Genomic DNA, 24,281 nt, shown 5'->3' on the forward strand with positions numbered 1-24,281 from the left:
GTCCAAGCAAAAAGCGCCCTTGTGGAGAATAGCTCTGTACTGGGTTCAATGGTGTCCCCTGAAAAGGTCCATTCAAGTCCTAAGCCCCAGAATCTGTGAGTGTGACTTTATCTGGAAATAGGGCCAAATCACTGTCCCAATAAAGAGGGGAATTTGGACACAGACACACACGGGGGGAAGATGCACATGTGAAGCAGAGGCAGAGAGAGACTGGAGTGATATATCTGCAAGCCAAGGAGCCCAAGGACGCCAGCAACACCAGAGGCAGAGAGAGGCCGAAGGACCCAGGCCGACACCTTGACTCTCACTTCCGGCCTCGACTGTGAGAGACGACATTTCTGTTGTGTGAAGCCGGAGGTTTGTGGTACTTATTTTGGGCAGCCTCAGGAACCCTCCACCAGCTCGTAGAAAGAGTTAGACTGCGTGGACGCACACCCGACAGGAGGCTGGTGGCACTGAGGGGGTTCCTGGGCTCATTGTGGAATCGCCCGCACATTATTTGTGAGGGGCCCCCCAGCACTCATCATCCCCACCCCCAGCCTCCAGAACTGTCAGATGGATGTCCTATGGACCCCACTGTCCCGCAGTCAGAAGGAACAGAAGCCCCACGGTCACCAGCCCCTTCCCTTCCTTTCTCTCCTTGAGGGCCCAATTACATAAATTATGAGCTGGGGCCGCACCCGAGTTCTCCCACCCACGTAAGGGCCGCCCAACCTGTCCTGACGGACAGCTGGCCACGGAGGGGGCGGCAGCCTCTCAGGGCCCATGCCTGCGGGACGGGACGGGCTGCACGGGGCCTCCGAGGTGTGAGAGCCACAGCCCCGCCCAGATGCCCGACCAGATCAGGGCGCGCAGCTGTCCAAATCCTGGTCCTGAAACCCGACGACCGACCGGGGCTGCCAGAGGTCAGGAGCACCCCCTTCCTAATGAAACATTTGTGGGAGAAACAAAGGAGACTTTCTCTCTGTACGTACGTCTCCCCTGGGAGGCAGGGAGAGAGGACAGAGGAGAAGGAGGGCCTCTGAGGCTGCGGAGGAAACCTGCGGACACTTGCCTTCCGCGAGGCTCCTGTGCCCCCACTGGAGGACCCCCGCCTCCGGGACATCTGGCTCCCAACCGGGAGCACCGTCTGCGTAAACAACCCTGTGAGCCGCGAGCTTCTCGGCTGCGAGGCAGCCAGTCCGTCCCGTGGGACCCTGAACGTCGCAGTTTCCACTTGTGAGTAAACAAGCCCTTTGATTTCCCTCACGAGTACGCTGGGAGTAGATACTTTGGTCCGACATCCAAGCCGGGAGATGGCCTGCTTTTTGTATAACGGTAGTGACTGTTTAGAGAACGGAGCGGTCGTTCGGCTTTCAAGTCTCAGCCAGAAATTACACGTAAACAAACTGTCGTGACGGCACCAATGAGCCCCAGATGTGGCTATAGGTAGAGGGTGGGGGCTCCTCTAGGCCGCCCCAGATCGGAGGACGGTGGCCAGAGCGAGCCAAGCCTCGGTGCAAACAGTGGGCACTCTGTAAATGCGTGCCTGTGCAGCAGACACCAGAATCACAGGATCCGAACTCAGGCCAGAGCAGCGTTCCGGTGGGCGCCTGGGGTCACAGCGGGGCTTCGTGCAGGGAGTACCGAGGCCTGAGATTTGCAGCCATCACCCATGTGAAGGACGCTTCCACCCTAGATCCCAAGTCAGACGCGACACAGAAAGCAATGCCCGTTGTAACAGGAGGACGAGATGACGCTGTTCCGGCGGAAGCACGTGGCTCTTTCCCGAAGAACCCGGCATCGGTGTACACTGTGGATGTTACAATGGTCGGCAGCATCGGCATGGCCCATGAGCCAGGCGCTGAGTGATTCACGTCCATCTTTCCTATTAATTCTCCCAACATCTCACCAGAGGCCCTGTTGCTGTTCCCGTCCTACTTCTGTGCTGGCTGAGGCTGAGCGAGGTTCAGCAACTTGCAAAGTCCCACAGCTGGCAGGCAGAGGGACAGGGAGTGGGAGGCATGGTGGCCTGACTCCTGGGCAGCCTGTCCTCCGTGCTGGAGCGCTGGTCTCTCTCAGTGGCCTTTGCAACTCCAACAACCAGTCTGCTCAGAAGTTTCACAAAGTATCGCTAAGTCATGGATTAATCCATCTGAGTCTTTACTGAGTAGCTACTATATGTCAGGCCCTGCAGGCAGCTATGCACAGAGGATGTGTCTAGGCACTGGGCTAAGTCAGAGAACCAAAAAAGAGAGAAGCCCTGCTCTCCTGAAGCGGACATTCTGGTGGGGAGAGACACAGAATAAACATGGTAAAGAAGTAAATTACATCACACGCTAGGAAGAAACAGAACAGGATGGGGGTTTGGGGAGCTGTGGGAAGGTGTGCATGTGGATTTACCACGTGCCAGATCTTGGCTTGAAGCTAAGGGTGAAAACATGAACAGTGTGAGGATCCTGCAGACAAGAAGTGACGGCTCATCGTGGGGACCAACATGGCAGCAACAGTAGTGGGAGAAGGGCTGTGATGAAGGTACAAACAGGGCTGTGGCAACAGGCGAAGGGTCTAAGTCGGCTCCCAGATAGTGTCGGGCAGCCCAGAGGAGGGGCAGCCCCGAGGTGCACACGTGGCACATCCCCTGCGGGACACACAGCTACTGCTGCCATTGCGACGTCTCCAGGGCTTACCCCAGGCCAGCCCCTGCTAAAGGTTTCACACACTTAGCTCCTTGGACCCTCAGAACACCTCCACGAGGAAGAAACAGAGGCCTCAGAGACGTCAGAGCACCTGCCTCGGGTCCCACAGGGTGTAAATGGCTGATGCGGGCTTCCCACCCATATGCAATTCCCTATATCACGACGCTCCTGAAGGAAGGAACTACTGCTTTTCTTCTATCTGCTGTAGACCTAGCATGGTTTCTTGCATAGATTAGATGCTCAAAAAACATGTGATGAGTGAATGAGTGAATGAATGCATTTTACAGCTGTGCTTTGTTTCCTATGTCCATCCATTCTCTTTCTCTCTGTCTGTCTCCGTCCTGTCTCTCTCCCTCTCTCTCCTCCTTCTACGTGTGTGGGACAGCGAAACATTTAGAGACACACATGCCCAGGTTGCAGATGTGCAGCCGGCTCAACTTCTGGCTGAAGGGCAAGCTGCCTTTCCTCCCGGCCATGTCCCTCTGCCCCGCCCGACACGAGGACGTCTGCAAGACGCTCGGTTCTACAGCAACTTGGTACCTGGGCTTCCTTCTCCTCACTTCCCAAACCATCCACCCTTGGGATATAAGCGCACTGGATCATTCGCAGGCCCAAAGCCTTGGCCTTGCGAAAAGTTAGGCCTCTTACTAGCCCCAGGCCAGGTGGCCTCACTTTGCAATCCTCCAAGGCCGAAGGAAGCCATCCAAACTCAAATCCAATTAGTGGCAGCTTGCAAGTCCCTTCTGAATGGGAAGGCATGGAAAGGTGTGACCGTTCTTCAAAGGCTCCCAGCTCCTCCCTGCATCTGCTGGCCTGAGGCCTGGGCTGGCCCTGGAGCAGAGCGGGCTGAGGTGAGGACGAACTCGCCCAAGAGGCTCCGTGGGCTCGGAAAGCTGTCCCAGAGCGGGTGGGCCGCCGTGTCCGGCTGAGCCAGCTCTGAGTCCAGGGTGTCAGACGTTTACCCGAAGCCTCTCCAAACCTCTCACGTCGGAGAAACTGCGCTCAAGGCTGCCATCCATCAGTTTTCCAGCGAGACTCTGGCACCCCTGCCCTCCATCCTGGCCAGGATCGCTGGAGCCAGCATCTTTGCTTCCACGGCCCAGGTCTTTTCAGTGCACACAGAGCCCCATTGACTTCAAAGGCCAGAGGGGAGAGGACGTGGGGCCGGCTGACGGTGGAGGCTGCCCCTGTGTGAGGCCGGCATTTGCAGCCCGACCCCAGCAACAGGGCCAAGTATCCATGTGCACTGGAGGCAGGGGAGGAGAAGGGGGAGGAGATCCCTTGAAAATGAAGACCGGCTCAGGCCACACTTGCGTGAAGGCGGACTCCAAAAGTGCAGGGGAGCCCCGCGAGGGGGCCCTCTTTGGTCCAGGAATTGTCCTCAGAGCCCCCATTCCCTGAGCAGGGACCACCCAGGCCCGTCAGAGTCAAACGAAAATCAGAAGGATGCCAGCGCATCCCTGTGAGGACGAGCCCCCTCCGGCAGCCGCTGCTGCGGGGAAGCAAGCACAGCCAGAGTGAACTGGGCCCCGAGAACTGGGCCCGGAGCTGTGGATGGCTGGTTCCCAAAGCAGGCGGCTGGAAGATGGCAGAACCAGGGCTGGAAGGGGAGTCTTCTCTTCTGCTTGTCTTTTCCTGAACCACTTCCCAGGTAAGACCTAGCTGGGGACAGGGTCTATCATTCACTCATTCGCACGCTCAGTAAATGTGCCAAGGCCTCCTGGGGGCTAGACCCTAGTCCAGCCTGTGAGACACAGAGGAGAAGACAGAATTTAGTTTGATAGAGGATACAGACCAGCAAACCAACAACGACAACACAAGGACTGCAATTGCTTACAATCCAAGGTATACACCCTAGTGTTAAAAGGTCCCCAGATGACTTAACGTGAAGGCAGATGTGAGTATCTTATTCCTACCATGGTTCCCCAATAAACATCATTCCTGCAAATGCAAAACAGGGAGCTACTCCCCGCACAGGAGACGTCACCCGCTCTTTTGACCCTGATCTCCACGTTAAATCCCCACACTTCGGATGCCTTTACTAAAACACGCTTCCATAACCTGAATCCAGCTTTAAGCCCTGGCACCCAGCGATACGTACGTGGCCAGTCTGGTGCTAGCCTTCAGCATCTATTCCAGACGCGGCACTGAGGGATGGATGTGGTAACACTGTCACAAGGGCCCAGCCATGGGTCGGTTTGCTCTGTTAGACCGCATCTTGACACAGCAGATCCTCGTTGAATGCCTACTCTGAATTAAATGGTGACTTCACTCCATCCAAAGAGGGTGAGATCTTTTAATGTAAATCCAGGTCAACTGAGGTTTCCAAAGGAAACCTGATGGTATCCTCAAGCTGGATCTCCGGCCGACACCCCGAGCTCCACGCACCCCCTCGCCCCTCACCAACCCGAGCTTGCTGCGCCCCACGCTGGTTAACGTCAGCACCAGCCTTCCTCCTCCTGCTCAGAAACTCTGACCATCACTTACGCCTCCTTCCTCAGCCGCCTCCCGCGTTTCCAAACCAGCACAGCTCAGCAAACACACTCAGCCCCTAGACGGCTTCCTTGCCAATCCTTCAACGTACGTGCTTTACATCCAGCTCCAAGTGTCCTCCCTCTTGGCTGACTGTCTAATCTCCTCCTTCACAGAGAAGATGGCTCACTGGGCATTCACCTGCCCACTTAAACACCTCTTCCCCTCCCTCCCTCCCTCCCTCCCTCCCTTCCCTCCTTCCTTTCTTTTTCTTTCTCTTTATTCTTCTTTCTCCCGCAAGATTCTGACATTCTCAGAACAAGAATGCAGACGGACGCCAGAATCAGGGTTCATTTTCTGAAGACTGTGACCATGCAGGCCCCTCTGGCCACTCGGTGCTGGCTCATAGTAGGTCTGCAGGGAATTCTTGTTGAGCAGAGGTGACCAGACTGTTCTGAGCCCAAGGCTGGGATTTGTGTGAGCGATGGCTCTTTCCCACCAACAACCTATAACTCGTAGGGCCCGTGGGGGGTTTCCTGGTCTGGCTGGTTATTCTACGACCATCCAGCACACCCAGGTCCCGGGATGGAATTAGAATTTTGCTGCGGCGAGGGACCTCCTATTTACTATGGTGACGACCACTATTTTATCAGTGCCAATGCTGGGCTGTGAGCCCTTTACACCTTTCGACAAGAACGCTTCCAAGATTAGCATCATTATCCCCATTTGACAGATAAAAAGACTGGACACCAGAAAGGTGAAAAGGCTTGCCCGAGGTCACCCAGCTAGGAGGCAAGGGGGCTGAGCTGAAAGCCTGGTGAGAACACTCCAGCTCCCCTTCCCGCCCTCCACACCACGTTCCAGGTTGAACCCTCCGTCTCTTCCCGCAGCCTTGGGACCACACCTCTCCTTCATGGTCTCTGGACACTCGCCACATCACCTGGACGGTGGGACAGGCATCTCCGGGGACTTCAGATTCTCAGTGTCAGAGAGAAAGGCATCCTCAGGGATCACCTGCTCCCAACACTCTTGCTTTGCAAACCGAGGCCCGGAAAGGCTTGGGGGCTTGTTCTGAGTCCCAGGTGCCGCCAGACCCAGAAGCCCTCAAGTCAGTTTTCCTTCCAGCCTTTTGCATTGGCTTGAACTTCCCCACTCTGGGAGGGCAGCGGGGGACAAAAGCTCCGAACTCCACAGCAGAGAAGGAGGGACCGCACTGGACGGATTCCTGAGGAGGTTCCAGCAGCCCTCCCACTCACACGAGCGTCACATGGATCGCAGCCTCTGGGCCGGGTCAGCAGAGCCCGGGCACAGACCCAGAATGCTTGGCTGCCCGTCACGACTCCTTTCTACATTTCTCGTGCCCTTGCAACCCATCTCTTTTCTCCTTTCGAGGCTGTTTAAAGAATAAAATGAGAGACTCTGAAACAGGATCACAGATTCCAATGCCTACAGCAGCCAGGCATGTGCTTTAAATTACCAGAGTCTGGGCCAGGCGCAAGCCGGCAGGGAGCAGTGGGGACTGGAACACACTGAGAAGCACAGCCTTAGCCAAAGGGGATGCCCGCACCCACACCCAGCCAGTTGTTGCCATATCCGACTGCAGCTGGGCCTTCCAATTTGTCAAGAGAAGCCGGACGTCTAGGTTTTTAAATAAAATATTCTGTTTTTAAGCGCTATGAAGCAATTTTTAAAAATGTAAATACACCTACTGACTGATTCAGCCCCCAATCCACCACTTACACCCTCTGCTTCAGAAAATTAAAATCTCTCCGGCAGGGACGTCACTGCGCCCCGAGCTGCACGCCAGCCCCACAAGGCCTGTTCTGTCGTGGCCAAGCATAGCGGAAGGAGCCTTCTGGCCAAAATGACAACCGACATCAACTGTTTGAAATTAGGCATGTCTGTGCAACCTGCCACCCGTCTTCACGTCCGCAGTCTACACCGCTATTAGCAGCTGGGCTTCACGGCGTGATGAGGACAGCAGGCAGAGGCCTGCACAGCGTCACCGTTCTCATCCTGTCATTAATGAGAGTCAGTTTACATGAGCACCAAGTGCTGATAAGGGTGTCTGAGGCCCATCACTGTAGCTGCCCCATAGAGCAGACAATTTATTGGACAGCCAAGTCCAGCCCATTAGTCATGGACTATTAGAAGACGTTTCAGATGTTGTCTTCAAACCATCTTTTGAAACCCATTAGACATGAACTTCACGCAGGTAATAGCAGGGAGGGTGGGAGCTGCGGGTCGCCTGGCAGCCAATGCAACAATTTCCATCCAGACACCCGCATGGACTTTTCGAGTCTTGGTGCCTGGGGGCCAGGAGACCTGGGGGCGTGCATTCAAGGCAACCTCTAGCCAACTCTGGAGGCTTGAGGAGTCCCAGGGCACCTCCAGGCTTCAGTACGTTTCTCTGTAAGATAAATGCATCGCACAGGGGACTCTGAAGACACCTTCCAGCTAGGGTGAGGTGACCGGAATCCCGTGTACTCGGGACTCTCCTGGTCTCATCACTGAAAGTCCCTCGTCTCAGGAAACCTAGCAGTCCCAGGCACACCCAGTGCTTCGTCACCTCACTTCCAGCTCTGACTTTTAAACACCCATCAGACCAAGGAACGTGAGGGCACCTCTCACTATCAAAGCTCGACAATAAACACCAAGGTGGCACGGACACGTCAGGAGTGGTCAGGCCTTCTGAGAACCTCACAAGGGCTGGTCCCTCTGTCAGGAGCCTTTGCCTAAATGCCTTGAGGTTTCATGACACCTGAAGTGGGTTGAAAAGCGGGGGGGTGGTGAGAGTTCTTTGTTCTTTGCAGATTCTTTTGTGGAAGAACAAACTATTGCTGTTTCCCTCTCGGGCTGAGTTTATTGCCACACACGTCTACTGAGGGGCTTTCTACGTGCAAGGCCCTGGGGACGGGGACAGCAGGGAGTGGTCGCTGAGAGGAAGCCGCCTGCCCTCAAAGCTGACCAAGTTCTGTCAGGGACGCAGCTGTAGCACTGTGTATGGGGTCGTTTTCTACCCTGCCTTTGTGCTGTTTTATAGGAGGTAGAGAGGGATCAACAGATGTGACTTACGGTCTCAGGGACAACATGTACGTGAGCTCTCCAAGTGCTTCACGTAACATGACTCCCCGGGCTCCTGTTAAAATGCAGTTCTGATCCTGTGAGGCCTGAGCCTTACATTTCTAACAAGGGCCTGGTGGTGCTAAGGCTGGACCGGGACCACACCTTGAGCAGCCAGGGGCTGGGTGACTGACTCCTGAGGCCAGAAGCTGGGTCTGACTCATCTTTTACCCACAGGAACAAACACGCTCTTCGGCGGAGTCAAGCGGATAGGGAACAGACGAGCGAGGCACCATTTAACCTGGCCTGACTGCCCAGACCCCCAGTCCATGCTGCTCTCACCCCAGGCTCCCTGCAGCCCCAGACATCCCGTTCAGCCCAGTCCGCACGTCTGAGAATATTCGTCATGTCGATGGAACTGCCCCGGAACAGAATCGACCACGCAGGTAAAGATGACCGCAACCCAAGCCCAAGCCCCCTCCGCCCAATCCGCCAGGCCACAGAGGAGGTCCCGCCCCTTCTCCATCAGGCCCCAAGCAGGTGACTCCTCGGTTCTTCCCCCTTCTCCACACGCCAGCCTCCCCAGTGACTCGAGAACTTTGTATTTGTAAGCTACCTTTGCTCCAATTCGAAAACCATTAAAATAATCACAGGTAAGTACAAGGATGTGCAATCTGGCTTGGTCTGTAAATAAGAAAAATTAGGAAAAGCCTTGTCAAAAATAGGGCTTGATTGAGTAATTTAAGGCATATCTATTAGATGGAACATTTGAGAACCATATTTTTGCATGTCAACCACAGGAAGTGATCACCCCATGATAGCAATCTTAAGTACAAGGTTGCAAAACTACCTAGAGAATATAATACTGATTTTGTGAGAAAAAATATTCCATAGAGGAAAGCTCAAGAGAAACTGTCTAAAAATCTTAACAGGTTGCTGTTGGGAGTGGGGGTCACAGTGCTTTATCTTCCAGTTTGTCCTTTGGTGACATAGTCAAACGTGGGGCTCTGGACACAGATTTCTGGGTTCCAATCCCAGCTCCACCACCAGCTAGCTTTGTGGACCCAGGCAAGGTCTGAGCCCGCCGTGCCTCAGTTTCCCCTCTGTGATATGGTTTGGAGGGCGGACCTGGGAAAGGTCTGCGGGGAACGAACCGGTCCAGGAATTAAGGGGGAGATGCAAGGACCCATCATGAGACAAACCTGGGGCGCCTCAGACACCCTCCTCAACCCCCGCTCAGGTACAACACGCACGTGCGCGCACACACACGCCCTACTTCAAGCTCGACTGGCGCCCTGGTCCTGTCTGAGATGTGGGCGCCAGAGTAGGGCCTCGCCCCCTCTTTGCTTCTGTCTGGCCCTCCCCCTGCCCAGGGAGCAGGTGGTGAAGGAGCTGCAGATGGGGAAGCAGCTTCTTCATGAAGACAGAGCTCCCGGCTGCGGGCCTCCGCTTGCTGGGTCAGCCCCAGGCTCAGCCTCCATGGGCAGCGTCCTGGGATGCAGAAGGGCAGGGTTGGCCACACGGGAAACCGAGGGGGCACCACCACTGTCCAGTTGTTTTCTGCGAAGGTCCCTGTGGGTCCCTCCGCATGACATCACAGCAAGCCTTTGTGCAAAAGGAAAAACAAAACCCAGGGGGCTTGATTCGGCTCCGATATGCACATACACAGGTTGGGATTTTCTAAATGACAGCACCTGTTAATTGTCTGGTTAGGTATGACCTATTAAACATTTACCGCCCATTTCCTGTACACGTCTGGTGAGGCCGGCAGGAAATTTAGAACAAATTAAACAGCAGCTGCAAGCCCTCATGCTTTAATGGTCCCCCACGATTCTGTGCGGCATTGGAAAATATTAGGGGCAGATCCGTTAGGGACAGGAGGGTCTCCTCAAGCAAGCTTCCACGCCCTCCTCCTCCTGCCAACCAGGCCCCATAAAGTTAAATTGGCCAGGGCGCATCTCCCCCTTCCCTGCTCCCCCACTGCCGTATATTTCAGGGGAGGCTTTTTCATCCGCACACCCCACTCACCCTCCTCTCTGTTCCCCCACCCCCTCCCAACCGTTCCCACACGATTTCACATGTGGTCCGAGAGGGGCACTTCCTGCCGTTATAAAAAGCAAAACCAAGACCCCAGCAAAAACAGGCTGTGCACAGAACACCCAAGTTGACAGTGTGAGAGAGAAGGCCTAATCCATTCCATATGACAAACAGCAGTGGCCCGCAGGGGAGGCCCAGCCCTGCGGAGAATTCACAACAGTCCCTCCTCCGCCCCTGTCCGCCTTCCCAACCCCCCCGACTCCCTCCTCAAGTGGACCCTTCAAAACAGGAGAAAAATATTCTTAGGAGCACGCCCCTAACTTTAAACTGATTATGTTTGGGTTTAATAGCCTACTATGCATTGTTCTTTCTTCACTTTGAAAATAAACTCTAGGAAGCATTAATGCAAATACAATATAAACACGCTCGTTCCTAAATTTTCGCATCTCCCTGGTGTGTTTGGGTTTGCGCCTTAAGATCGTGGCTCAGCTTGATGTAAGAACCAGATGGATCTTTAAATTGGAAGCTTTGCAAATAGCTCACCGTGTAAATAGACAGCTGTCCGGATGATGTGAGGGGCGGCGAAAGCACCCCCAAGAATACGGCTGTTGGTAACCGCTTCCATTGTCCTTCCGGGAACAGCAGAACGGAGAAGGTCTGTCCAAGTCCTCTCCGGTGGTTCTGCTGAAAAAGGACAGACGTTGCCTCAGTTGTAGAAGGAGGTGTAATTACAGAGGTTCGGATTTTAAGACAATGAAAAGAACAGATTTCTGTGCCAACCATACTTTAGTCAGTGTTTTCACATCTCTGTAGATAACCTTTGATGCTAGGTGATGGACAAACGTGCTTCATTCTTTCAGTCCCACCACTAGCAGCTCACCCAGGGTACCAAGCCTTAACCTGCTTATCAGCTGCCACGTCCAAAATAGAACTTTTCGACTTCCTGTTTCCTACTTCCTGCCCCCCAGTTCCATAAACCATTCTCCTTCAGAGGCGGTAAAAATGGAAAGGACGAGATGAAAGACTCCGTCAAAAGATTTACACTGGCCCATAAAAGTCTCCTCCGTGTTCCGTAGACTAAACTGTCAGTCCTGCCTTCACGGGAACTTTTATTGAGTAGTCAATCTGAATTTTGTCTATCATTCCATTAAAACCTATGAGGCCAACCGTTTGCGGTGTGGTTGTTCTGGATGACTTGACAAATTAGTCTAGTAAATTTTGGGTGTCTTAAGTACTAAATTAGGTCATTTGTTTAATGAGCCAATCCACTGCCCAGAGTTTGACCTCAGCCCACGAAGGGGAGTTCACATGGAGTTCCAAGGCGGGGGCTTGGGTCCCTCATTTGTCTTCTGCTTCTAGAGAAAGTCCTCTCAAGCCAGGACTGGACAACAAATTCCAACCTTAATGCTGACTTGTTAGTGACGATCAGCAAAGCAAACTCCTTTGCTCCAGTCCCTCTCCCTCCCATCCTCCTCCTGCACTGCTGCTGTCACTGTCACCCACCTGCATCGTCTCACCTGGCCCTCCCAGTGACCCCACAATGGTGAGCTGGTGGCATCACTGTCTCCTTTTCTAAATGAGAAAGTAAATCTTGGAAATGCTAATCTCCCCAAGGGCACATTCAATCTCTCAGCCTCACTCATCCGTTACCTCTTTCAATAAATATTTAGTAAGCATCCCCTAGGTGTCAGGCCTGGGGTTCCAGAGCTGACTAAGCCATGGTCATGGCTTTCAAGAGCTTCATCATTCGGTTGAATAGTCACGCATATCAATAAATGTAATACAATTCTACAGTTGCCGTAATTCCGGTGGACCGAAGGTACACGTAGGGCACAAAGGAATAAGCAACCACCTTTGTCTCTAACACGCTCCCTGAATCATGTACATGAAATCCAGCCTCTTCACTGATACCCACCCACCAGCATGGCATCCACTCACAAGCTTATGTGTGTGAACTTGTTACCTTCCAGCCATCAGAGCTTCCTTACTCGTTCTGGGCGTATATAGTATAAGGGGATTGGCATTCACAGTCAGGACTCAAAAGAACGGCCAACCCCCCAACTGCTCTGTCAGTTGGCCACTGCTCCTTTCTGGGCAGAAGGACAGTGTCACTGAGATATACAACCAAGAGCTCCTTGAGGGCACGACTGGGTCATTTTCATCCGTGACCAACAGTGCTAAAGACAGAACATGGAACATAGCAGTTTCTCCCTAAATGTCTATTGATTTGAAAAGCTTTGATTTGAATGAGTTCTTTGAACACCAGTTATACATGTAGGTTCTGTGTGGTAACTCTCTGTTAACCAGATCATTCGATTTAGTGGAGTCATTTTTCCTTGTAGCACAAATGGGATGACATGAGCTTGCTGTAGACTCTCCAATAATGACCATCTTCACTCAAGAATCAATCTTAGGTTTAGGCATGCACAGAACCTTAATTTAGCAAGAGAGAGTATAGGGGCCATCTTCCGTTATTATTTTATCCAATATCCCCACACTTGGTAGCGTTCCATTTCCTGTCTGCCTTACTCTCAATAGTTAAGGACCCATCCCAAGCCTGGCGAGTAATCAATCCACAACACATGCTCCTCTGGGGCAATAGTTTGTTTTATTATTCTGTAAAGGGCTCCTGAGATAGCTAACTGGGAAGAGGGACTTCTGGGGGGTGGTATGCTCAGGACCCTTACAAAGGGTTGTCACATGTGGGACAACTGCAGTGTGATTGTCAAAGTGACAGCCTCCCATGGCTGCCTTCACAAACCCCCCACCCCGAGCCAGGTGGGAGTTCACTCTTCTGTCCTCTGCCTAAATATACACGGACAGGGTCAGAGGCCAAACCAGAGGTTTAGGTGTTTAGGAAAAACAAGAACCATTGAATAATTGCCTGGTGTACTTAGACCACGGGTGGTAACAATGCCAAAGAAATCGTTCGTTTAAACTTTCTGTATTTGGTGCAGGGATGTGAAAGCTCAAATCAGACACACACATACAGAGGGAGAGATTCATGTGTGTGCACACACATTGACACGGACCTTGAAAATAATGTATGAAGGTAGAGATAACCCTCAACGAGGGTCTGAAAGAGACTCTAAATCTGTCTAACTCAGGCTTCAATGTCCCCTCTTTCTGCCCCACCACCCCAGTCCCTACTGGTTCATCCCTTCTCTGCACGCCCTGGAGTGAACCAATCACCCAAACCAGGCTACAAGCGGGTTGAGGACAATGCCTGTGCTTTTTCCTCAATTTTAACTGAAGTGTTATAAATACATAGTAAAGCACGCAGCAGCTTAGTGAATTTTTAAATATGTAGACCCTGGTGTAGCTGCCACCCAGATCAAGATAGGGAGTATTTCCAGTACAGCAGAAGGCTCTCCCGTACCTCTTCCCAATCAACATCTCCAAGGGAACCCCCATCACCATGGGTACCATCAGTGTTGCCCACTGTCTAACTTCACATGAGCAGAACCCCACAGTCCGTACTCTTGTGGTAGGACCTCCTTCACTCATTGTTAGCTTGTGAGAGCCATTCGCGTGTGTGCAGAGGAGTTCTGTTCTTTTCTATTGCTGTGAATGTAATCCCTTCTGTGAATGTACCGCAATTTATTTACCCATTCTGTAATTGATGCACGTTTGGGATTTTCTCACTTGGGGTTATTGTGAACAAAGCTGCTATGGGTGTTTCTGGTCCACATGTGTCTCTGGTGGATGTACAGATTCATTTCTCTGGGGTGTATATGTGGGGTCATAGAACAGGTGGATGTTTAGTTTCGAAGGTACTGCCACCCGGTTTTCCAAGGTGTCTAATGGTCATGCTGCTTGTAACAGGGCATCCACGGCTGTTTCTAGCCCTTCAGCCCTGTGGGTTTAAGGCTGCGTCTTCTTTCTTCTCAAAGCCTCCTTAATGCCTATTTCTCAACACTTGCCGAGCCTTCCAAGTGGCGTGTGTGTGAGCCTCCCCCCTTCTGCCGGCTGCCCCCTGAAATGAGCAGAGCGCGGCGGCTCAAAGCGCCAGCCTGGTCATGTGGCCTCCTTCACGGCTGGGTGGCACTTCAGATGCTCCATTTCCCCAAACCTCCATAGAGTGGCAGCAGCCATCATGCCTTCCACCTTCTAAGGTTGTCTGGGGATAAAATGAGGTAAAGCCTGCAAGGTGAGCAGCACAGGAAACGCTCCATACAAGGCAGCGATGGTGGCCGGCGCCGGCGTAAAAACGCCAGCAAAGCAGGTGTTGCCAGCTTACGCACTCTGGCGCGTCGGGCGCTCCACAATGCTTACTCCCCCAGCATTCTGGGCTCCACGTCGCTGCCCGGAGTCTCCTGTTCTCATCCAGCTCCGTGGGTGCCGGGCAGGTAGTGAGAACACTGCTCCTGTCCACTCCTGGCAGGAGAGACCCTGGGGCCCCAAGGGCTTCAGTGGTCCTTGTAAAGCCCAAGAGGAGCACCGGGGAGCAGACCAGGCACAGATGCCCCCCTCCTGGCACTGCGGCTCAAATCTCAAGCCCGACTCTGAGGGCTGAGTTGAATGCCACGTAGAAGGATGTTTTCCTTTTGGTCCTTTGCTTTGCTTTTTGGTTTCGGTAGGGGAAGCCCCCTCACCATCACCTCTTCCCACCCCCCTGAACAAAAACACCATTCTCCACGCTGAACTTTGCCCCGGCGCAGGGGGGTCTGGCTTCCTTTGCCACGAAGCCTGTCAGGTTTCGATTAGGCCAGGGAAACACCACAGGAAATGAGTCAAAGAAAGGAAGGCTGTGATTTTTTTTTAATTTCAAATACCAGATTTATTATTATTTTTTTAAATGACAGTGTCCCGGCCGTGCCAGGTCGAGGAGGAATGTGGAAAATGTGCAACTCGAAACGTCTGGGGGGCAGCTGGATCCTCCAATTGTTTCTAATAAAAACCCATGGGAAGCTCTCAGTGGCCCCCGGGAAGACAGTGCACCCGCTGGAGGCCACGGACACCGGGTCCTGGGCGACGTTTGGGCACAGAGGTGGCTAGTGTGGCTGGGCTTCTCCGACCTCCGTCTCCTGGCCTGGCCACGTGGTGGCCATGTGATGGGCCCGCCACCTTCCCTCCCTCCGAAGGGCTGTTATGACTACTTAGCGCTCTAACCCTTGTGAACCTCAGTTCTTTTGCAGAAAGCACAGAATATACAGGCCATTCAAACCCTTCCATGCACAAATGCCATCAGAACTGCCTGTGAGTGGAGGTGGCGTTAGCATGGTTGGGGCCACAGGTGTCACATTCCACGCTGGCTCTGCCACTTCTGCGCTGTGACGCCCCAAGCGAGTGATAGAACTTTCCTGGGCTTCCATTTCTTCCTCAGCAAAGCAGGAGTTACTAGTTACACCTGCTCTGTGCCAGCCATTCTCAGTGCCTGCCATGGGGTAACTTAGTCCCCATCTAAGGAGGCGGGCACTCTTATTAGCCCCATGTTGCAGACGAGGAAACTGAGGCAGAGACGTTAGACAAGTCGCCCTAGGTGACACAGCCGTGGTGCGATTACGTCAGTCTGTGCCAAACCAGAGAAACAGACCAGAGGGAGACAGATAAGAAGAGATTTAGCTCAAGAATTGGCTTAGTGATAGTGGGGCTGGCCAGACAAGTCCAGAATCCGCAGGCCAGACCCCCAGGAGGGCAGCTGGTAGCTGGCACTGCGCAGCGCGTAGCCCTTTCAGACTTTCAGGCTTCTTTCCCTTAGCCATATGCTAAGTGCCGCTCCACACTTTAGCATTTAAGCTTCCTCTGTGGCTTTTCAGGCCTTGAGAGCTCATTTCTATCTAGTGCTGAATAATATTCCACTGTCCGGACATGCCACAGTTTATTTATCCGCTCACCTACCTAAGGGCATCTTGGCTGCTTCCAAGTTTTGGTGATTATGAAAAAAGCTGCTATAAACATCCATGTGCAGGTTTTTGTGTGAACCTAAGTTTTCAATCCTTTGGAGAAATACCAAGGAGCACGACTGCTGGATCGCGTGGTACGAGTATATTTAGCTTTGGAAGGAACTGCCAGACTGTCCTCCAAATGTCGGTACCATTTTGCCTTCCCCCGATCATACTGCTAATAGTAACTCCTTCCATGAAGGGCATGGTGTAGGGGTGGGTATACAGGTGGTGAGCTAACGCAGGTGAGCTAAGATCATCCCTGCCATGCACAGGTGTCCACAAACCAGTCCTGCCCGGGGGGGGACCGGCGGGGTGAAGTTAACCCCACCAGATCTCTGTTCTCTCCCAAGCTGCAGAGGCTTGCCGAGAAGCTCCTGGTGTAGACGGCGCCCCACGCCTCTCGGCAGCCACCCCAGCACACACTCTCTCGATCTCAGCCCAGGTCACAGCTGGTTCAGTTATTTGAACTGCTTCAGGCATCCGTGTCCTGCGGGCCTCCGGACAGAGAGGCCGGAGGAGACACTGAGGACGAAATCACGCTGCTCTGGCCTGGGCGCGTGGTTCTTACTTTTCATTTGCAAATAAAAACAATCAGGCCATCCAAGGCCAACAAACAGGGCTGCCTCCCCAGCTGCTCAGCTGGCTGGTCCCTCCCCAGCTGCAGACTGAGGCCCTGGTGTAAGCAGGCCCCGTTAGGGCCTGGGACACAGGAGCACCTGCAAACCCCAGGATGGAGGCAGCCAGGCCCAGGGGAGGCCCGCACAGGGCCTTACGTAGCTCTTTAGGGCCCAGGACGTATTTTCCAGGTGAGGTCTATGAAAGAGCAGCAGTGACGGCGGTCCTCGCCATCATCGGGGCAAGCGTCTCGAGTGCTTCCTGATCGCTTACTGCATGCCTCGCTAAGTGCTTTGCCCACAGTCTTGCGTGGCCTCCAAGCTGCCCCGTGACCTGGGTGCTGCTACAGACACAGAACCTGAGGCTCGGAGGGGTCCCGTGGCCTGCCTGGGGTCACCAGCTGTTGAAGGCCAACCTGGGGGTTCAGACTTAGGTTTCCGTGACGCCAGGGCTCACGGCACATGGCAGTCCGTGAACAACTGTTGACAGGTAAACGGAGAGCAAGTGCTGCCACTTAGTATGGAAAAAGCCCTTCCGCGTCCTCGCTCTGGACGGACACCAGCAGCGGTGCACTGGACGAGGAGGACGCACAGCGCATCCACAAGCTTCCAACTTCCTGATGGGCTTAACTCTTTAACCAGATCACTGAAGCGCTGGCCCAGTGTCCCGGGCCTGGACACCCTCCCACCTTGCTGGAATGGTAATTCGCCAGCAGGCAGCCCCCGGGAGGCCCTGCCCTTCTTTTTAAAGAGGTTCCAAATGGCCCCCAAATCGTGTCTTTCTTCCTTGAGGCTCGGGCAATTTGGGTGTCACGGGGGCCTTTGTAGAGACGTCAATGGATTATTTCACGAGAAGAAACCCCCTCTTTACACCCTGACGTGGCTTCTGCTATGGAGATGAAAGATCCAGGGAGGCAGGTTGGAAAACAGATAATTCACGGGACTGTCAGAGCGCGATGATCTGAATTTCATTCACAGCAGGCAGAGCCAAGGGGAGGGGCCAGAGATCCCGCCCGGGGGTCTTGCTCCAGGGGGAAGCGGGCTGAGCTCTCAAGTGCCGAAGTGATAATCCAGCCCGCGGGGCCCGGACAAAGCTGGACATTTTGTCTTCACTGTCAGAACGCCACAAGCTCAGGAGCAGATGGAGTGGTGTCGGCAGTCGTAAAACGCCCCACCCCACCAGGGACAAGCAGGTTAACAGAAGGGATTGGCGCCATGCACGTCATAAAAGCCCTGCAGGCCTGTCATGTTCCGATAAATCTTGATTTGGTAACGGAACAGCGCTCTGGTTCCCAGCCTTGGGTTTCACAGGTGAGCCGTGGGCTGATGGATGGTGTGGAAGCCAGTGGGGGAAGGGGGCAGGGGGAACCTCACCCGCCCACCCCTACCCCCCCTTGGATTCCCAGCGCCAGGCAGGAAACCCAGCCTGCAAGAGGCCAGGGGAGCCGTGGGTTCTCTCTCCCCATCCACGCTGGAATGCTGCAAGGCCACCGGCTCCATCCTCATCTCCTGGCCCTCGTGCTGGTAGCAAACTGTAGGAGCTCAATAAGCACTGTCTCTTCTCAGTTAGGCTTCCGGGCTTGCCTACCCATCAGAGAGGGGCTGTTGAGGAAGACGAGGCCCTGCTCTGCACACACAGGCTTGCTAGCCCTGCCCGGCACCCTGCACCCCACATCAGCCCCCCGAGGAAGGCACACTTTTTCAGGATCCATCTGCCCAGGGGAGGCACTTTGGAGCCATCTGTCCGTCCAGAGGGGCTGACGTTTGTATTTTGCATGAAGGCGCCATCTTGCTGGCAAGAGCCTGGTGAAATGTCCACTCTGAACACTTTCAAATAAAGGACAGGGCCCGGAGGTGACACGGATGAGTGGGGCAGGCCAGGTGGGAGAAGAGGAACCCACGGCCTGGAGTCAGGTGCAAGAGGGAGCATCATGGGGTCATGCCCACCAAGGGCACATGATCCAGTGGTTGCCAGGAGGGACTCAGACCTTCTGACATTGAGAAGGAAGACACAATCTGGACTTCTCCTGATTAGTAAGTATTAAGGAGTCATTCAGATGTGAAATATGGTGCAGCATTTAGCAAGAGAGCCCAGGCAGGCAGCTTGGCCCTGACAGCCTCAGGCCTGGGTTCTGCGGTAGGATCTCAGAGCACAGAGCACAGAGAAGAAGGTCCTATAACTGAGGGGCTCACAGGAAGCCCCTTCCCCTCTGAGACTCAGTGGCCTCACATTTCCGGTCCTGCCTCCAAGCCGCCTGCCCCCTTTCCTGTCTGCGCCCCCGCCACTGGTCCTCCTGGGCTTCACGGTGAGTTCTCTGCAGTTCCCAGAGGGACCCTGCTCTCTGGCCTCGGCCATTTCCCTTCCTGAGGCCCCTGCCCCCGCCTCCCTGCACTTGGACCCCACCTCCCACTGCACCTCACGTTTCAACTCAAACGTATGTTGTGTGCCTGTGGTCCCCTCTCCTTCCTCACTGCCCACTGGCCCCAAGTCGCAAACCCTTGGGCCTTGCCTGCCCACCCCCGTCCTCTCCACCCCCACCGGGCCTTAAGCTCCCTGAGGGCCGCGGCCCCCTCCCTGAGTTATCCCAGTGTCCCCCCCCCCCACCGCCATGCCACCAGTTCTACCCAGCCAGCAAGGGTGGCCCCCAGGGCTCAGACACACCCCACTCGGGCTGGCCAAGCACCCCAGGGGGCCTTGGAGGTAGTGGTGACTCGGAACCAGGACAGAGGAGACACGACGGGCGACGGCCAGCATCTAGTCCAGGGCTGTCTGTTAACCAGTTGTGCACCATGGAGACGGGAAGCAGACTTGGGGGTCGTAGGTCTCGGGAATGAGGGGGCTGGGGTGATAGCTGAAGGGTGCAGGTGCTCTGAGGGTGATGAGACTGCCCCGAAATTTACTGGGGGATGGCTGCACATATCTGTGAGTACTCTAAAAACCACTCAATTGTACACGTCACATGGGTGACTTGTATGGACGCAAATTATATCTCCGTGAGGCTGTTAAGAAAAGGCTTGAAAACGGAATCCCATGGCCTGTCATGACGGAAGGCAGTGGAGGGCAGGACCCCCAGGCGCCCTAGCTGTGCTATTCGCTGACGGGGGCCTGTCCCTCCCGCCTCCCTGGACCAGCGTTTCCTCGTGCAGGAAGGGTGATGAGCTGTGTGCCCCTTAGAGGGCGTTGAGACAATTAAACACGAGGTAACGGAGTGCAGCGTTTGGCACGGCAACCTTGTAAATTCTCAAGAAACGGCGAGAAGGGAGTGATTATCGTTGTCCCAGCGTGAATGTGGACCAGGCGCCCGCGAGTCAGCACTTGTTTCTGCAGCAGCCCTGCTGGGCCATCCCGTCAGCACCTGGCTGCTGGGGAGGGCGGGCTTCCTTCCTGAAGGGGTGGTGATGCGGGAGCCGCTGCCCTTCCGTCAAGGCAGCGCTGAGCTCTCTCCCAGAGATAAGCGCCGGCCTGCTCAGCCGCATCCTAATCGGCAGCAAGACCCTGGGCTTGTGAGCTCTCCTGGCTGTCAGGAGGAACGAGGGCCGGAGGATGATTAATGAAAGAGAAGGAAATGTAATAATGCATGGCCGGCCCGCCAACAGCATAAATCTCTCTGGGGATTGTGGAAAGGATGGATTCCTCCCTCTCTGGGCCTTGAGAAAGGGCATCCTCCAGGTTCACCGGAGTCTGAGAAATAACCACGGACATTAAATCAAAGCTTACCTGCACTCAAGTCACACAGGAACCCGCTGGCTGAGGAAAATCACCATCCCGTGGGCCTGAAACGAGGGGCTTGGGTTAGTGGCATGCTGGGAAAGAGGTCTGGCTGCAGTCGGGCGATGGATGAAGACCACCCAGCAGGGGCTTGGGTTCAAATCCAGGCCCCACCACTCACTAGCTCCGAGACCTTGGGCAAGGTCCTCGGTTCTCTGCTTCAACTGCTTCCTCTGGAACCCCCGCATGGCATTCTTGTGGGGACTGCCTGGGCCACCTGAGTAAAGCTCTTGGGAGGGAGACTGGCTGCTACTGTGGCCGTGCATTTGCCCTGCAGCATCTCAGGTAATCACCGACACTCTCAGGAAAGAGGAATTATTATTAGTCCCATTCTACAGATGTGAAAACAGAGGCCCAGAGCATGGCCTAACTCCTCCAAGGCTCCCCAGTGGGGACCGCCTGACCCTCACCGCACTGCCTTCCAGCAGGCTGAACCGGGAATTCGAAATCCTGCGGTCTCGTCTCTGACTTCTCACGGGTGGGTCCCAGGGCCTCCCGCACGGCCCTCACGCTACCATTTGTTAGGACTGACTGCAGCAAGAACAAATGTCCCCTCACCCCCCCAGGGCCTCCACAGCGGCCACGCTCCAGTGGCCTCACACTTATCTCTGCGGGGGCTGTTCTCCGCTGTTCCTCTCCCCATCTGTCCCTCTTGCGCACTGTCCCTCTTCATTTTAATCGAGAAACGTCCATTTCGCCCCACCCGGGGTCTGCACAGTGTATTGGCAGCTCGGAGGTAGGAAACCTGAGCCGGGCACTTCTAGGGAGGGACCCCTTAATGGTTCTAGCAGATGCCGCAGGAGGGAGGGGGCCCAGGCAGCCCCCAGCTGCCCACCCGGAGATAACCCCTGACCCCCTGCCTCTCTCATGGGGCCGTCAAAAAGCCCGAGCCCTGGGAAGGCCAATAAATCCCTGGGTGTTGCCCTCTCAGGATTCCGGCCCCTGCCTGGGAGAAGGCATTTAAACTTCTTAAAAGAACTCTTTTCTAAGCCTGCAGGAAGCCTCCTGGGCCCTCGGGGGGCTGAGGGCACTGGTTTCTGCGTGGGTTCTAGGACCTCAGTGCTGCAGAATTCCCTCTGTGCTTGGGCATCCTTGGCCCACAGCTAAGCAGCACCAGCCAGGGGCAGGGCGGGGGTGCCTGGGAGCCGAGACGAGGACAGGCGGGCACTGTGCACCCCTTACGCAGGCTTACTCTCACTGCCCACAGAAGGGCCCCTCGCTCACCTCTGGGACACCCAGGGGAGAGGGCAAGAGTCCTTGGGCATAAAGGGGGTTGCTTATTACTCAAGAGGCCACCCAAGTTTAGAGGATAGCATGGAGCTTTTTAATTCCTTTTCAAGGTCATATATTCACATGGTCAAAAATTCAAGACATAAAAAGGTATCTCCCTCTCACCATTTCCCACAGACACCTTCCCAGGGCTACCAATATCTAGAGATCTTTTAGGAATATAAACATATAATTATGTGCATGTAAGTATATGAGTATGTATACTTACGTGTGTAAGTATACACACACACACAATCTTGTTGCTCTTCATTCAACTACTTTGGTGATCATTCCATATTGTTATATAAAGAAACCTCATTCCTTTTCATGGTTGCATACTATTCCTTTGAATGGCCCATTCATCATCTATTTATTTAACAGGCCCCCTACTTAATGATAAGGGCCTTCATGATAAACATCCCACTTCCCATAGGCAGCATCCCCGCCATGGCCATCTGGGACTGCCGGGCACTCTCAGGCTCGTCCTCCTTTTTCCTCCTCACGGTCTCTGCAACCCCCTTTGTGGGGTCCAACTCCAGCCTGAGGCTCTGTTCACGGCTGGGTGAGACTCCAGGTCCTTCTGCATCTTTAGAAGCACTCTCCTTGCTGATTTTGACCTCCTTTCACACACCAGAGCTTTCTCTCACATCTATACCGGAAGCATAGTAGGTGCTGGATCATCCTCATTTAAAGGAGGGTAGGAAAGATAAATCCTCATGGAGGGAGTCCCCCTCCACATGCCTCATGGGTCATGAAAGAGCAACAGGTTTTGCCAGAGGGCATTGCACCTCTGCATCTGTCCTGTGGTGGGACAGGAGGGGCCCAGTGGAGCAATGGAGGATTTGGGATCTAAAGATGTGGGTTGGCCTCCTGGCCATCCTGTCTATTAACCTGGGCCACCCTCAGCCGCCCCCACCTGTGCAACAGAACAGAACACACATGGCATGTTCACATGGCAGAAGCATTTAGCTGTTCAACCCTGGGCTCGGAAGTCAGCTCCAACTGGGTCCAAACTCTACCTCTCCTTCTTGGGCAGATACCTTTCCTCTCTGAGCCTCAGTTTGGATAAATGCAATAGGATGCCCTCATGGGCTTACAGGCTTATGTGATGATTAAAGAGATTAAATGCACACATGTAGCCACTCGGCATAAACTAGCGAATGGCAAGCGCTCAAGACATTTTCGCTTTTATTGTTGTCACTGATGTTGTGTGCTTGGTGCCACAGCAGTGGTGGCTGCTCTCTGGACACACTGTGCTCTTCTCCACAGATGTGCCCCACAGATCTCCGCACAACTGGTTCAAACCCCAAAGCGCTAGCTGGGCTCGCAGACTTGGACAGCTGGCGGGGTCACCACGTCATCACTCTCTGCAGGCGCTCGCAGGTCTGTTCTCTTCCCAAGCTACCACTTGTGTCCTTGCTTGTTGGAGCACACACCACGACTCTTTGCTGGGAGAATCCTGCCTGGAGGCAGGGGAGTGAACCAAATGACCTTCTGACCTCACTCCCAACCCCAACTCCAGGGTTCAGGATAGCCCAGCATGCACAGGGGCCCACAAAATTAGCCACACTTTCCGGAAGTAGGAGGTTATGCAGCTTATGCAGCGTTCCACAGCTCCCAGGGGCTTTTAGATAAGACTTGCTCCAGGCTCTTTTCTCCCCGGGACTTGTGGAAATCTCTGGGTCTGTCGGACATCAACTTGTCTCCTCCAGATCCCACCAATGACCTTCCATTGACCTTTGGATAACGGCGAGAGAAAACGTCATTTTTCCCCTAACCCACTGAACTCTCAGAAATGACAGAGTGACAGAGGCCAGCCTGGCCTTTCCCGCCGTCGCTGTGGCTTAGGGAAGGTACCCACCCCCAGCGAGGCCACGTCACCCAGAGCCCCCTACACCGAAAATGAAGTGAGGTCTTCCTGAGAGGGTGTCTCCTGCGAGGCACGGGAAGAGCGAGCAGGAAGGCCACGGGGCAGCCGATAGGACACCTAAAGGAAGAGGAGGAAACGGCCAGCGGAGTCTAGACGCGTTATCTTGCCCCCTGTGCGGGCACCGGCCCACGCTCATCCATCGTCCCTGGAACTGACTTCCTGCCTCAGGATTTACACCAATGACTTCACCCTCTTGCTATCTCGACAGTCCCGCTGCTGCCCGCTCTGGGCTCTCAGGAATTAGAGGCCAGATAACAAGTCTAGACAGCTCAGAAGTTTTAAATGCATTATCCTCCAGGGGGAGGAGGACGGCTAGCGACTAGCTCTGGGGACTCCAAGGCTGAAACCCTGGACCGCGTTCCGGTTCTGAGTCTGTGTGGGGAGCGTAAGACAACCTCGCTCCGCCTGCCCCTCCGCCCCTCCCTCACCCCCCGCCGCCCGGAGGCTGAAACAGGCACAGTAGAGCCACTCACCACAGACTCTGCTCCACCTGCCATTCATGGGAGCTCCACACCCCACCTCCCTGCCCCCGGTTCAGGGAGGACCCTCGGGGCTGCCTCA

The 24,281-nt window shown here is 54.4% G+C and overlaps 1 protein-coding gene across 1 annotated transcript in view; it reads right to left on the bottom strand.

The window, feature by feature from the left end:
* Nucleotides 1-24,281, bottom strand: part of C19H16orf95 (chromosome 19 C16orf95 homolog) — a 438,566-nt gene that overhangs the window by 125,808 nt on the left and 288,477 nt on the right. The window contains exons 15-16 of the mRNA XM_060129824.1: nucleotides 20,471-20,526; nucleotides 10,794-10,934 (exon numbers count right to left, since the gene is read on the bottom strand). The gene's annotated coding sequence lies outside the window, so the exon portion shown is untranslated. The remainder of the gene's footprint in view (nucleotides 1-10,793; nucleotides 10,935-20,470; nucleotides 20,527-24,281) is intronic.

The sequence above is a fragment of the Lagenorhynchus albirostris genome, chromosome 19, assembly GCF_949774975.1.
Source record: "Lagenorhynchus albirostris chromosome 19, mLagAlb1.1, whole genome shotgun sequence".
In the NCBI taxonomy this organism is placed as follows: domain Eukaryota; kingdom Metazoa; phylum Chordata; class Mammalia; order Artiodactyla; family Delphinidae; genus Lagenorhynchus; species Lagenorhynchus albirostris.